This window comes from Panthera uncia, chromosome C2 (assembly GCF_023721935.1).
Source record: "Panthera uncia isolate 11264 chromosome C2, Puncia_PCG_1.0, whole genome shotgun sequence".
Lineage (NCBI taxonomy): Eukaryota > Metazoa > Chordata > Mammalia > Carnivora > Felidae > Panthera > Panthera uncia.
This window is the reverse complement of record NC_064810.1, coordinates 52,987,065-53,003,952: the sequence shown is the minus strand read 5'-3', so window position 1 is coordinate 53,003,952 and position 16,888 is coordinate 52,987,065. Positions and strand designations below refer to the sequence as shown.

General features: G+C 34.8%; 1 long non-coding RNA gene across 1 annotated transcript in view; it reads left to right on the top strand.

Moving 5' to 3' along the window:
• Window positions 1-14,624, top strand: part of LOC125920916 (uncharacterized) — a 146,982-nt gene extending 132,358 nt beyond the window's left edge. Inside the window, exons 4-5 of the long non-coding RNA XR_007457248.1 lie at window positions 14,020-14,202; window positions 14,561-14,624. This is a non-coding gene — a long non-coding RNA (uncharacterized LOC125920916). The remainder of the gene's footprint in view (window positions 1-14,019; window positions 14,203-14,560) is intronic.
• Window positions 14,625-16,888: the final 2,264 nt, after the last annotated feature.

The following is a 16,888-nucleotide window of genomic DNA, read 5'->3' as shown; positions in this document are numbered from 1 at the left end:
CTAAAAGCAATTCAGAGGATCCATACCTGGTTTTAAAATTAAAATGCTTCTTAAGGACAGAAAACACTGATATCCACTTTCTATTTCAGTTAGCTATTATGAAAAATACTAACACTAATTCATAGATTACTATTTCAAACATGTGCTGCTAATAGTTCCAGAGGCCCGGACTTTTTTTTGTGAATTATCCGTTTGGTAATGTACCAGACTGTACTTAGCATGGATTTTTGGAGACATGTTGTCTAGGTTCAATTTCCAGCCATGACATTTACAAGCTAGGTGACTGTGGGCAATGTACTTAGTTTTCTGTGCTAGTTTCCTCACCTGTACGGTGGGAATAGTAATACAACAATAGTACCTATTTCATAGCGTTGTTGGGAAGATTACATTACATGTGTGTGTATTTCTTAGAACAGTAAAACAGCACCTGGTACAAAGTAAGTCCTGTATAGGCATTAGCCATTATTATTATTGAATGCCCTCAAATATGTAATGAAACATTTGTCTCCAAGCTTTCATGTGCTCAGATTTTGATAATGATCAGAATTCTGCTCAACATTAAACAAACAGTTGTTTTCTACTGGGTTTCATGAATGCTGCAGTTGTTTGATAGATTTATTTTTTTTTAAATTTCAAGAATATTGTGTTTATATAAAAAGCAAAAAAATTATGTATGAATTATATATGAAGGTATAGTCTGATAGTGAAATAGAGAAAGTAATAATTTTTGAATGTTTTTAAAAAGAGTAAATTAAATTTAACTAAAGTAAGAAGATGTATCTGTTATTGCATAGTGTAAAGATGGTAAGAATGTTGTCAGGGTTGGGAGGAAGGTAGGTATGTTGTAGAATTTACTGGAAAACACTTGAGTGTGTGGCTTATAAATTTAAGAGTAACACTTCACACACACACAGGAATATAATATAGAACTCTCAGATCAGTTACAGGAAAGGAGTAGAGGAAAAGAAAGAGCAAACAGACTTGGTCAGTCCAACAGAGAGCAGGAAAAACAAAAAGGAAGAACGAGAAAGAGAAACCCAGAACACTGAGAAAAAATATGGTAGAAATAAAATCAGTTATATTCAAACTAAACAATCTAATGTGAAAATTGTTTAGTTTGTTGGATTAATAATATGTAGATGTTAAATAATATTCCTATGCAATAGAGCTTCCCAGCATGTCCCAAGCCAAAACGTGAAGATGAATGAAATGCTCACCAGCTGACGAATGTACAAAATGTAGTATATATCCATAAAATCAAGTAGTATTCAGTAACAATAAAGAATAAAGCATGAATACATGCTATAATGTGAATGATCAACAGAAATATTTTGCTAAGTTAAAGAAGCCAGTCTCAAAACAAACCCCCACATATTGCATGATTCCATTTGTATGAAATTTCCAGAGTAGGAAACTATCAAGACAGAAAATAGATTAGTGGGTGACCAGGGCTAGGCAAGTAAGGGTGGGGAGTGTATACGATGAGTATGAGATTTCCTTCTGGGCTGATAAAAATATTTAAAATTACATTATGGCAATGGTAGCACAATTCCATGACTGTGCTAAAGACCTTTGAACTGTACACTTTAAATTAATGAATTTTATGGTATGCACATTATATCCAATAAATCTGTTAAAAATACATTAGTGAAAAAAGAACTAATATAATTTACTATACAACAAAATAGTAAATGATTTAATAATCATCTCAATATATTCTTAAAAAAACACTTGATTAAAGTGTATTTATTAGATATGTTTAAAAAATTTACACCAATCATGAACTTAACCATAAAGTTTTGAGAAATTTTCCCTTCAGAACAATAAGAGCACAAAGATGTCTGTTATCTTACTGAAGGTCTTTGTTAGAGAAATAAGGCAAAAATATAAAAATATATAAAATATGTATAGGAAAAGAACAAATATAACTTTCATTATTTCCAAATATGATTTATATAAAAAACACATAAGATAGGGGTGCCTGGATAGTTCAGTTGATTGAGCTTCCAACTCTTGATTTTAGCTCAGGTATAATCACATGGTTCTAAGATCAAGACCCCCATCAGGTTCTGTGCTAATAGTGCAAAGCCTGCTTGGGATTCTCTCTCTCCCTCTCTGCCCTTCCCCCACTCACAGACATGCATGCTCTCACTCTCTCAAAATAAATAAATAAACTTAAAGAAAGAAAATATATAAGATAACTAGAATTTATTAATGCATATAACAAAGTTGCCAGATACAAGTTTAAGAGAAAAACGCCAGGGTGTTAATATATACAAATAATATACATGTAGAAGACATTACAGTAAACTAGTTAGCACTTACATTAACATCTAGAAAATATCAAATTACATAAGAATAATTTTTTTATGTTTATTTATGGGAGAGAGAGAGATAGAGTGTGATGGGGGGGGGGGTGCAGAGAGAGAGAGGGAGACACAGAATCTGAAGCAGATTCCAGGCTCTGAGCTGTCAGCACAGAGCCCGATGCATGGTTCAAACCCACGAGCCATGAGATCATGATCTGAGCTGAACTTGGACGGTTAACCTACTGAGCCACCCAGGTGCCCCAGGAATAATTTTTAAAATGGACAACATCATTACATAGGAAACTACAGAGCTCTGCAATAAAACGTATTGGGAGAAATTTAAAAAACAGATAAACAGAGGAATAGACCATGTTCATATATCTTTAGTCTCATATTTTAAAGTTTATTTTGCAACAGTGGCTTTTAGATCTAGTTCAGTCCCAATGAAAACTCAACAGATTTCTTCAGAAATGACAAACTGATCATACAGGTTATGAATACAAAGTGCTAGTATAGGGGCGTCTGGGTGGCTCAGTTGGTTAAGCGGCCGACTTCGGCTCAGGTCATGATTTCCAGGTCCGTGAGTTTGAGCCCCGCGTCGGGCTCTGTGCTGACAGCTCAGAGCCTGGAGCCTGTTTCAGATTCTGTGTCTCCCTCTCTCTGACCCTCCCCCGTTCATTCTCTGTCTCTCTCTGTCTCAAAAATAAATAAACGTTAAAAAAAAAATTTAAAAAAAGTGCTAGTATAAGCCAAACACTTTTTTTACTGTTTATTTATTTTTGAGAGAGAGAGAGAAAGAATGAGTGGGGGAGGAGCAGGGGGGGGGGCAGAAGATCTGAAGTGGGCTCTGTGCTGACAACAGAGAGCCCGATGTGGGGGCTTGACCCCATGAACCATGAGATCATGACCTGAGCCAAAACTGAACACTCACATGACTGAGCCACCCAGGCTCAGCCAAACACTTTCGATGAAAGCAAGTGGCAAGACTTGCTCTACCAGATGTTAAGATGCATTATAAATTATACTAATAAGATAGTGCAGCATTGACACAAGGATAGGCAAATGGACATGTGGAAGAAAATTGAGAGCCCAGAACTGGGGTTATGTTTGGAAGGACACTTGATTTAATAGAAAGGGGCACTGCACAATACAATGAGAAAGAGCCATCTTTTCAATAGATGGTACTGGTTCAAATGAATTCTATTTGTTTAAAAAGAAAGAAAGAAATAGGAAGGAAGGAGGGAAGGAAAGAAGGAAGGGAAGAAGGAAGAACATGCAAAGAAGGAAGGTAGGGAGAGAAAAGAAATGACCCATCTTACAATGATACATAAATTGAGAGACAAATCAATAGTTTCTAAAAATTGATATAGAACAATTCATGAGCCTGGGGTAAGGAAAGGTGTCTTTAAAAGATACATACACCACTAATCATTAAGAGATGAATAAAATGGACTATGTTAACATTAAGAATATGCTAATCAAAATACGCCATTAAGTAAGTAAAAAGGTAAGCCACAGAGTGAAAGAAAATACCTTGAATATATATAGCTAAAAAAAGAAGGCATACTAAGAATTTTTAAAAATCTCCAAATCAATAAGAAAAAGACAACCCAATAGAAAAATAGGCAAAAGATTTGAGTGGGAAGGGCTGTCTCTCTGTCTGTCTCTCTCTGTCTCTGTCTGTCTCTCTGTCTCTGTCTCTGTCTCTGTCTCTGTCTCTCTCTCTCTCTCTCTCTCACACACACACACACACACACACACACACACACCCAAATGACTAAATTAACATATAAAAAGGAACTCAACATTGGTGATGAGGAAAAAGCAAGTTATGTGCTACTACACACTCATCAGAGTGACTGTCATTTAAAAAGACATTACTAGGGTTTGCTGAGAGTGTGGAGAAAAAGGAATCCTTCTACCTTTGGCTAGAGCTACACATTGGTGTGACAACTTTGGAAAAATACTTAGCATTCTCTCTTAAAGCTGATCTTTTGTATATCTTATGGCACAGCAATTTTACTTCTAGGTGTATCCAGCAGAAAAATGTGTGTACACCAGTAGAAATGTAAACAAATATTCATAGCATCATTATTCATTACAATCCTAAACTGGAAAAAAATATAAATGTCCACCAAGCAGTATTATAGATAAATAAGTGTTTTATAGTCATGCAAAGAAATACTCTACAGAAATGGAAATGGAAGAATTGACATTACACCCAGCAACATGGATGAATTTCACAATTATAATAGTGGGGGTGGGAAAGTCAGATACAAAAGTGTATATATACTATGTAATTTAATTGGTACAGAGTCTTACAAAATAGCCAAAGCTAAGCTGTGCTGTTAGAAGGCAGGAGAGTGGTTTCCTTTGAGGAGTTTGGAAAGGAAAGTGGTGGGGAGTGGATGCAATGGAGGCTTCTGCAGGGTTTGCAAGGCTCTTTGTTGACCTAGTGACAGTTACCTAGCAGTTGGCTTTCATTGAACCGTACATTTATATTTTTGCACTATTCTCTTTTATTTTTTTTTTAATTTTTTTTTAACGTTTATTTATTTTTGAGACAGAGAGAGAGACAGAGCATGAACGGGGGAGGAGCAGAGAGAGAGGGAGACACAGAATCGGAAGCAGGCTCCAGGCTCTGAGCCATCAGCCCAGAGCCCAACGCGGGGCTCGAACTCACGGACCGCGAGATCGCGACCTGAGCTGAAGTCGGACGCTTAACCGACTGAGACACCCAGGCGCCCCACGCACTATTCTCTTTTAAAAAAATGTTTATTTATTTTGAGAGAGAGAGAGAGAGAGAGAGAGAGAGAGAGAGAGTGCATTCACATGAGTGGGTGAGGGACAGACAGTGAGGGAGAGAATCCTCTCTCTTACGTACTTGAAGCTTGAACTCACAAACCCTGAGATCACAACCAGAACTGAAATCAAGAGCCAGAAGTTTAACCAGGTGAGTTACCCAGGGGCCCCTATATTTTTTGCACTATTCGTTATGTGTATGATATGTTTTAACATAAAAATTTTTAAAAATAAGCTATGCTGACACAATCATGGATCTTTTGGTGTGTGGATGGTGAGTTTACATATCTAACTGTATAAAAAATCTCCTCTCCAACTAAAATACAGACCCAAAGTGCAGTAACTAAAATCACACAATGAAATTTTATGTGGGCATACTCATGAATATTTTCAGTTTTCATATTGCTTTCTATTCTGCACGTTTTAATAGCAAATCAGTATACATTCCTCTTTTCATCAGTCTAAGATTTAAACAGGCATTCTTAGAATGGCTGGTTCATGCCAAGCCGTTCAAGAGGCTGCTATTGAGAAAGGAGCTGAATACCACCGCCTAGGCTTTTTAGCAGACAAGAACACAATCAAGGCAGTTTTTATCCTGTGCCAGCAAGATTGGCACCATGTTATTGGCTTTTGCCCCCTAAATAGGGCCTTGAGAGCAAATACAGTCAAGGTTGTTTGTCACTAGCCTATCTGGAAGCTGTTGAACCTTAAAAATGTTCTGCATATTCATTAGTGATCATTGCTGCAGACAGGAGTTTAAGACAATCATGCAGATGAATGAGTACCTTCTAGTGACATTTTTTTGCACAGTTCACAGTCCATAAAATTATAAATAAAAACATCCTGGAAACAGCTGCATGATTTTTCTAGTCCTTCTTGGCTATTCTGTTTTCTTAAAGGTCTGAGCACAGTACATTCATGCTAATCATTTGTCTCTTGGGAAACATACCCTACCTGCCCCTCACATGTATTATTGACAGCACATTCCTTAGAGATGTTTAGGTGGATGCAGGTTACAGGTTTCTTCTCTTTTCTTTTCTCTTCTTTTCTTTTCTTTTCTTTTCTTTGAACTTTTTGGCTCCTCTTAACGAGAAGTAGCTTCTGGATGGTGAAGAGTGGCTTATAGTTTTGGATACATTGTGTGAGTTTACTTAAGATTTAAGATAAAATTCTTTGCATTCTGGTGGTAATACTAATCTATTAACAGTAAAGTTATATGCATTAAATATTTAAGCCAGATGTAAAAAAGAGCTTTTGGGCAGTTGAAAAAAAAAAAAAAAACATTGGAATGGATCATGACAAAAGAGGGAAATATTTCTTATTTGGAAATCTTAGGAAATAAGATTTAGTCTCATCTGCACGGGATACTATAAGTGGAACACACTCCAGAAGACCCAAAAATAGTTCATTCTAAGCACTTAAATTATTTTTCACTGGGATGAGAGCAAATAGGTGACTTTAGACAAATGGTGGGCAGTTTATTACTGGAGTATAAGTATTTACCTTTTGTAGTCCTAGATGAACTTATGACTTGCTGGAAAATCATTACAACTCATTACTCTAAGCCAGTGTTTGCCAAACATTCCTGATGAAAGATTTTACTTTGGGTGCTTTTTAAAAGCATATTATTCTGGACCCCTCCTGAATCTGAATCTCTAGATGATGTTCTAAAAATTGTTATTCATGTAACAAGCAATCGAAGAGATTTTTATGTTTGAACATGATGGGGACACATGACTTACCATTGAACCTTCAGACTGGGATATTAAGAACATCAAGGGAATATTATGCCCCTATCTATCTCTCTATTAAATAGGGATGGGATAGAAATGTATGATTATACACAAAGGCAAAAAATTACAATTTCATTTGATAAATTATAAACTGACTTAAATAATAATAACATTCACAGTCTGTTATATAGTGAGGGCCTGAATATGTGGCAAATTACTTTTTAAAAGATTTTACAGTTTAGGAGTCCTTGGGTGGCTCAGTCCGTTGTGTGTCTGACTTCGGATCAGGTCATGATCTCGTAGTTCGTGGGTTTGAGCCCTGCATTGGGCCTTGTGCTGACAGCTCAGAGCCTGGATCCTGCTTCAGATTCTGTGTCTCCCTCTCTCTCTGTCCCTCCCCAGCTCTTGCTGTCTCTCTCTCCTCAAAGATAAATGAACACTTAAATTTTTTTTTAAATAAAAGATTTTACAGTTTATAAAAAATAAAATCAAATATATTTACCCACTTAGTTATCATAAAACCCTGTGATGTGTGTGTGCTATGATCAATCTCAATTTCTAAATAAGTCACTGGGGGGGCGCCTGGGTGGCTCGGTCGGTTGAGCGTCCGACTTCGGCTCAGGTCATGATCTCACGGTCCGTGGGTTCGAGCCCCGCGTCGGGCTCTGTGCTGACAGCTCAGAGCCTGGAGCCTGTTTCAGATTCTGTGTCTCCCTCTCTCTGTGACCCTCCCCCGTTCATGCTCTGTCTCTCTCTGTCTCAAAAATAAATAAACATAAAAAAAAAAAATTAAAAAAAAAATAAGTCACTGGGAGTTCACCACAGAGATTAAGTGGCTTGATCTGGTGTCTCTTGCAAAGTTAAATTTCATCTGACTTTAGAATAATTTACATTGAAATTGATTTTCTACTCATGAATCTACTAGGAGCTGAGATTCTGAATTCCATGAACTAAATCTTTTCTACCAAACTCCTTTTAATGGAATGGTTTAAAGAAAACAATTTCTTGAAATAAAAGTCATCATTCTGAAGCAAAACATACCTACCATTTTTCTTTTTATAAAAGGATTATTTTTCAGCTGTTGTAGCTGTTGTTTTTGTACTAGAATCTAGTGTTCTAGAATCTAGAATTCTACCCAAAGTTCTCTAAGAAATTATTTGTTTTTGTCTTCCAGGAAAATCAAATATTCAACCTGATTATTTCATTTAAAGGCTAAAAGTGCACCCAGAGTCCCAGAAGGCTAATGGTGCCAGAATACAGTTTATCTTTCTATTAGCTGTTCTGTCAATTATCATTAAATTCATTGTTAAGGCAAAAGCAGGATTGCAATAGAGCAAAGAAAAACAATGAAATGAATTCTACAGAAGACATCCTAATGGAGAATCCCCCCTTTAAAAAGGAGCACAAAAAAAAAATTCACCAAGTATTCAGGGAAATTCATCACCATGATAGGGACACAAAAAAGGGGATAAACAAAAGTACTTACACCTAAAGAAACAGTGGTTAGAACAAGAAGAAAAGGATTTCATTTTAGAATCTATTTTATCACAAAGGGTTGCAAGAGGATATTGCTACCTAAACATTTATTAATTACATTACATGGATAATAAAAATTGGTCAGTCACTTAATAGCACAATAGATGAGCTAAGTAGAGGAGAATGGTCCTTGAAGCTGAAGAGTAAATTAATGCACTAAAAAAATTGAAGTGAGGAATTCTTGCAGAATTCAGATCAAACGAAAGGTGAAAAGTATGAAAGATAAAGTAATCTCATGTCTCAGGAGACTTCATATAATAGAAGATTCAGAAGAGAAAAGAGGTAAAAAGTAGTATTAAATGAAAGAATTATTAAAAAAATTTTAGGGGCGACTGGTTGGCTCAGTTGGTTAAGTATCCGACTTTGGCTCAGGTCATGATCTTCCAGTTTGTGGGTTCAAGGCCCATGTCTGGCTCTGTGCTGACAGCCTGGAGCATGGAGCCTGTTTCAATTCTATGTCTCCCTCTCTCTCTGGCCCTCCTGTTTGTGCTCTCTTTCTCTCTCTCTCAAAAACAAGCAAACATGAAAAGAATTAAAAAAATATTCTTAGAATTGGAGACAGTTGTCTCTTCGGAGTAAAAGCACATACCTCCTGCAAGCACTCAGCAGAATTTAGAGGAACCCATCCTAATGAAATTTAGAACACCAAGGACAAAGACAAAATCTTAAAAGCTTCCAGAGAAGGAGACTAGAAGAGATTGTTTACTGGGAAATAATTGTCAAATTGAAATTACATTCAGTTCAAAATTCACTAGATTAACTACATGCAAGAGGACAATAAAAAATGCATTTTAAGGTAAACAACTTTGGATTTGTAATTCTGAGTGTTCAATTATGTGAGAAAACTAGGGTTGTTTTGCCCATAGAATGATTCAGAAAGTAAATTACTTACAGATAGAGGTTGAATTAGAGTCAGATGTTCTCCAACTCTTGAATGTGAATCCAAGAGGAAAAGGAAAGATTCCAAAAGCACTGTAAGGAACTTACTCAAAATTATTGTAAATTCTAAATAAGTATTGACTACAATAAATTTTTCTAAAATTAGCTGTTTAGTAAACAGCTGTTTATTAAATTTATTAAACATTTCTGGGTGGTAGCAAGATGGCAAATGGGATGATGAATGGGATGTAGCCTAATGTGCTACAAATATTGACTTTTAGAGAAGCTATAATGTGTCCACAGTTTAATGCCACCATTATTAGAAACAATGTAATTATAATTAATTATAAAGTAGTTTAAAAATTAAAGTTGCTACCGGAAGAGAAATAGGTGTAACTTTTAACTGTTAGTAAAAAGAAACAAAGAAAAATTGATTGTCTCAATAAAAGGCAATAAAAGTGAAATACAAATATTTAAAAACTTGATAAAGAGAGAACCATATACAGATTCACACACAAAAACTTGCAAACATAGATGCAAAATTCTTAAAGCATTTGGAAAAAAAAAATCAAAGAATGAATGCATTGGAATTAAAATATGTCATGAGCATCCAGCCTTTATTCCAGAAATGTGACAATGGTTCAAAAACACAAAAATTTGTCAGTGCACTACACAATAGTGAAATGGTAACTGCAAAAACCTTTTAAATAAAACTTAAGTGTCATTCTTTAGCAAACAAGGCCTATAAAGGTTGTTACCATTATCTGGATGAAGGTTCTTTCTAAAAATCTACAAAAATAAGTATTATGTTAATGATACATGAAGTTTTCCCACTGAAAAGAGGGTCACAAAGACGGACCATTATTGCCATTATCATTTACCAGGACGCCAGAGGCCCAGTCAGTGAAACAACAACAGTAGCAAATAACGATGTCACTGACAACTTGCAGAAGGTGACTGTCACATATACATTCCAGAGGGCCAGCTGACAAACTGTCAGAACTCATAAACCTAGTCAACAATGCGGTTAGATAAAATATCAACATATAGAAGTAATTGCTTTCCTATATGTCAACTTAACAAACTGGGGAATTCAATATTAATATTAAAGGTATTCATGTAAAAGTAAATTATAAAACTATTAGAAGACAATGTAAAGAATGTATATTTGATCTTTATGTTGGGGAAACCCTTCTAAAATAAGTCAAATAGGAAAAAGTTATGAAGGAAAAATTGACCTTAAAATTAAAATTTAAGTATAGCGAGAGACACCTTACAGTTTGAAATAAAAATATTTGCAACACAGACAAAAAATTATTTGAATCTACAAAAGCTCATAAATCAATAAGGAAAAAAATAACCTTATAGGAAAAAAATGAAGGAAAAAATTTGTATGAGTAATTCATGGAAGATGAAAGAAAAATAGCCAAAAAAATCTCATTCTCTGTGGGAATAGGTATATTCTTATGTTGCTATTATGATGCTTATGCATTTGTGTTTATATATATATATAATATGTATATTATATATATAAAACACTATATACTTTTACATACATATGAAAATATATAGTATTATATATATACATATATATGCATTTTATATATAGTGGTTAAATTATAAATACGTGTATATACACACACAAAAATCCATAAAAGAGAGCAGAAAGGATGCAAACTCAGCTAATACTAGGTACCTATGGGGAGGAACCTGGAATTTAAGTTGGTTATCAACATTTTTTTAAAGCTTATTTATTTTGAGAGAGCGTGCATGCATACATGCATGCATGTGGGGAGTGGTAGAGAGAAGGGGAAAGAGAATCCCAAGCAGGCTCCACACACGGCTTGAACTCAAGAACCATGAGGACATGATCTGAGCCGAAATCAAGAGTCAGATGCTTAATCAACTGAGCCACCCGGGTGCCCCAATCTTAACAATTTCTTAATTTTGCATAAGGAGAATATGTATTTTATGTGTTTGAAGTTATTTAAATTAACATATATAAAGTATTAAAAAAGGCAAAATGAATAGCTCATATCAATATTTTTTACCAAATTCCAAGCTCTAGATATTAGTAACTAAGCCCTTTCATATAACAGAGCAACCTGACCGGTGTTCATTTTGGAAAAACAGCTACAAACATTTAACTGAATGATCACTAATAAAGCACCAAGATTTTTATGCTGTGTATAGATGGCTGAAAGCACTTTATGTTCCATCTACTAGCTAACCCTCTCTCTTTGTCCCTTGAGGACTTTGTTTCACAAGATTGACGTTAATCTTCCAGGCCCCATTGACATTTTCCAGAATTTGTATTTTAATTAAAGCATGGGATAAATCTATAACTTCCTAAAACATTGATATCATTTGTTGAGAGCAATATAAAAAATATTTAATTCACTTTCAGAAGATTTTTAAGAGCATTTTTAAGGAGTGAATTTATGGAGTTCCTTTTACATAAGGAAGTGATGTTATAATGTTTGTAAAGCAGAGATAAAAGAATATTCAAAGTGTACTGCCATTTAGAAGGGATCACATTATGTTAGAAAAAGACCAGCATATTTTGGTAACAGACAATGATGATGCCATAGTCTGAAGAAAATTTCTGAAGAGTCCTTTCCTAAAGAGAATTGATGGAAGCCAAGCCTTGATGTCCATGAGTCATCCCCTTACACAGAAAACATCAGGCCCGCAGCATGACCAGGGAAGGTGGTGAGACATAGCCACCCTGTTCTGTACTTCAGTGGCTCACTTATTTACTTGCCAGAAAGCTCTTCCACTAGAGGATTAGTACAAAAGAATAGAATTTCTTCACTCATTAGAGAGAGCTGCCACAGAAGAGAGTATACATAAACAAATGATATAATCAGAAGCTTTTCAACTTGATGGTGCTGTTGACAAGCCCTGCATGCCAGCAATTAGCTCCATTTTTCTTGCAGAGAAAATGGTTTCCCTGGCTCCCCACTTTGTAGTCAGCCTTATAACTTTATGCTTAAAAAGTCTAGGATTTATCTAGAGTCCAAAATTTAAGACTTATAAAAAAATTGATTAAATTTAGTTTAACTTTCAAGCCTTCAGTAATTTGAAAACATTTGTCCTGGATTAATTATTCAACTTTTCTCATCATTGTGCCAACTCTTTCAGACTGTTTTCACATATTCTGCATTATACACATTAAGAAAAATGATGGCACCATCTGCTATAACAAATCTATAATAAAGCATGTTTAAAAAGATGAAAATATAAGTGAAAACAGCACTAGACCATCCAGGTAGGTAACTGTACTAAGAAAATAGAATTATGTGATTATTTTTCTCAGAATGACACCTGGCTCTGCATTTCCTGGTAGGCAAGGATCAAAGGGAAATAAGTAGATACATAATCATCATAATGTCTTAAAAAGACTGACTCAGAATAAAAAAATTTTGTTGAGAATTTTAAGAGAAAATCAGTTATTGAATTCTTATGTGAAAGAGAACAAGTACAACTTTTCAACTGAACTTCAAAATTACTTTTACCTGGGGTGCTTGGGTGGCTCAGTTGGTTAAGCATCTGACTTCAGCTCAGGTCATGATCTCAAGGTTCATGAGTTCAAGCCCCGCATCAGGCTTTGTGCTGACAGCTCAGAGCCCAAAGCCTGCTTCAGATTCTCCCTCTCTCTGCCCCTCCCTCTCTTGTGCTCTGTCTCTCTCTGTCTCTCAAAAACAAATAAACATTAAAGAAATAAAAAAAAATTACTTTTACCTGTTTTACTAATGCTTGCCAGATGCTGATGTATCTTTTCTTTTTTCCCTTCTAAATGTTTCAAATATTTTCTCCCCTTGTTCCTTTTTTGGTAGCAAGTGATACAGATTTGTTTTAAAAACAGAAAGCAAAAACAAATTAAATCTCTCATACTACCTTTGTAAAGTCAGAATTTCCCTCAACTTTTTGGAATATGGTGTTTCAGGCTTCTGTGATGAATATTTTATATAGTTGAGAATATAATGAATATTTGTGTATTAATTTCTTATTAATATTATTTCATATGTAGTACAAAATATTAAAAAGGTGTTTGTTTATTATTTATATAATTGTATCAGGACTGCATTTGATCATTTCCTAAAGTTGAATATGTTGTGTCTATGATTTATTAGTAATAAACCATGCAATAATAAATGGTATTGGCATACATTTTAATCTTTTTTTTTAAATTTCAAGTTCATAAAACAGACATTAAAAATTAGAATTACTTGGTCAAAAGTTTTAGATGCTTTTCAAGCAACTAATAACTGAATTGTTTTTCATAAAAATTATATCAGTTGAGACTATTATCTGCTGTGGTTGGGTGTGCCTTACTTCAATGTACCATTTCCAAAACTGGATATACTTATTGTTTTTTATCATTGCTAATTTTATGAGTTAAAATTGGATTACGTTGATTTCATTTTCAAAGGAATGTTTATTAGTTATGTTGAACATTTGCTCAAATATTTATATTATGCATTTATTTTTGCTATTTTTCCAACTACAGTAGGGCCCCCTAATCTGCAGGGGATATGTTCTAAGACCCCCAGTGCATTCCTGAAACCATGGATAGTAATGACTCCTAAATATATACTATGATTTTTCCTACACATACATATGTATATAAACTACACTAGGCACACTAAGAGATTAACACCAATAACTAATAATAAAGTGGAACAATTATAACAAAATACTGTTATAAAGGTTAAGTGAATGTGGTCTTTCTCTCAAAATATCTTCCTGTACTGTAGTCACCCTTCTTCCTGTGATGATGTGAGATGATAAAATGCCAACGTGTTCAGGTGAAGTGAAGTGAATGAAATGACAAGGCTGCTACTGGCATTCTGATGACAGATAAGAAGGAGGATTGTTGGCATCTGGACTGTGGTTGTTTGGGGAACACTGAAACTGCAGAAAACGAAACCATGGATAAGGTGGGACTGCTGTACTTCTTCAACTGTGTTATTTTCCCATAACAGATAGAAGGGCTTTCATAATTATTTGTTAATTTGCATAGTCATTCACATAAGCAAAATAATGCTTTGTCAAAATATCTATAAATTTTTTATGTTGTGATTTTAATTGCATATTGTTGTAGATATATTCCTTAAACTTCTGTAATTGGCTTTTCCTTTCTTTCAGAGTTATCTGCTCACTTGATGCATGGTTTCTTCATTTTTAAATATGTCAAACCTTTCTTTTGGCTTCTGTCAATTTTTGTTAATAGTTCATAAATACATATAAGATAATTTTTTCTCCATGAAGTAAATGATTTTTCCTAATTTGGTTTAGGGTCAAAAAAATTATTCTGATGTGAATACTGGGTGGATGAATACATTGGGTGAGTAATGTTTAATTACAATAATTGTGTTATGTAATGGAATAGACTGATTTATTTTGCATCTGTTTTATTTTTTATTTTTTAAGTAAGTAATATAAATAAGATTATTTTTATTATGTTTTCTAAAAATAGGTTAGTAGTCTAATACTTAATGGGTAAACAGCAGTATGTATGCAGTTACTGCAGTCAGCTACTTGATTTTTATTTATTTTTTGTCAATTGTTAAATAGAATATATTTATTTGGAGATCATAGTATGACCTCAGGCCCGTTAAATGCACAGTTCTGAGTGAGAAGTAACATGTTGCCTTCTAAAGACTGAAGGCAATATTACATGTTAATAGGTTTTATCTTCATTCAATATTTATATATCACTGTTTTTAGAAATTGGACCTTTAAAAATATTGTTTACAAATGAACACCTTTAAAATTAGACTCCAACACTTCTCTTCAAGGTGTATGAAACATTCCAAAAGAAAATGCCTTAAATATAACTATTCAACCTTTGACAGCAACTGAGTGGAAATTTTCAGCATTCAAGTTATAAAGTGTCAGTGATTAGCTCTGGATGAGAGGACCATTATAGACTCTGAACTCTTAAGGTCAATAAATATCCAAAAACAAATTTAGAGTAATTATGTTTTCGCTGTGCATTCCCCTATAATTTTAAGTGGAGATGTCAGCTTCATACACGTGATGATCTTGCTGGAGTTGCATGCTTATTGTAATATTTAAAGTTTCCTAAAACTTTTGCATGTAGCTGTATGAAATTCGTTTATTAAAAAAAGAAGTCATAATCCTTATTTCTAAAGCTTCTCAGAAAGAGTGGAAATGCTGTTGATAATTTGAGTATTATTACAGGTACCATGAGCGATGAGATATTATAGCATTTGAAGCACCTTAATGTAGCAGAATATATAATGGGAAGAGAACTCTACTGGAAGTTTTAAGACTGAATTGGAACTTAAACAAGTTATTGAAATTATCCCTGCCCTATTATATTTGCTTATTAAGTAGGGGTGTTTGGTAGAGGAGCCCTAGATCCTCTTTTTAGCATTAAAATCAGACAAAAATATTTGCATATCAAATATAGATTCTTAAGGTACAAAACTTGAGATATTATGACACCTTGAATTTTAGAGGCATATAAGTAGGGACATTTCTGTTTTCCTTTAGTAATATGTGTGGCAAATTGTGTTTTCCCCAGATGGTTGCAACAAGTTCTCCCATTCTACGTACGCTTCTTATAATATGTGATAGGTATTTCTTCCGAAACTTTGGAGAAAGTGGGGAGGGTTGTGTGTTATCTTTCCTTGAGTTTGGGCATACCTGTAATTAAGGCAGAAGTCAGAATATGTGACTTTCCAAAGCTAAGCCATTAAAGGCAATGCAGCTTATTCCATGAACACAATCACCATGCTGTGAGATGAAAGACCATACAGAGAGTATACATTCGGGTGTTTTGACTAGTAACCCCAGGCAGGGTCTCAACTGATAGCCAGGATCTGCCTTCAAGTCACCTGCAGCCTTTGAGCCTTCCCACCTGAGACTGATCATTGTGAAGCAGAGGCAAGTCATCTGCTCCATTCCCTGTCCAAATTTCTGATAGGCAGAAACTGTGAGACGTAATCAAATAACTATTAGGTGTTGGAATGATTTGTTGCCCAGCAACAGAAAACCAGAACAGATTTGGGTGCTGGGAATGGGGAGCTAAACAATTAAAACACACAGATTTGGGTGCTGGGGTTTTGGCTTTGGATGGTAGGTGGGAGCTGGAAGGACATTGAGAAGACTGTTGGTGAAATCCTAAAATGCCTTGAGGAAAAGTTAGGAAATGCCTAAAGAATGAGTTTAGTGGACACCTACAGGGCTAGAAGGAAGCTATTGGTGAAGGCTTAAAGGAAAGTAGGGAAATGGTATTGGAGAGTAGAAGTGGAGGAACAATGATCATGCAGTGGTGAAAGTTTGGTGACACTTTCATCTGCAATATACAGGAAATAGTATTTGTATCTAATATATTCAGTGATTTGTATCTAATATATTCAGTGATTTTTCCAGGAAAAATATTGAAAGTGCCACTGAACTTTTTGGCACCTGTGACAAAATATGAGAGCAGGGGAATGTGCTCAAGAAGAGACTGTTAAGTATAAAAGAGCCAGGACGTGCATACAGATAAAACTGTTTTTTATTCCCAACTCTACAAATGGCAAATGATTCTAAGAAAAGTCTTCTTAGTAGAGGTCAAATCTGGTTTTTTGTCAGGAAAACTTGGTCAGAAGA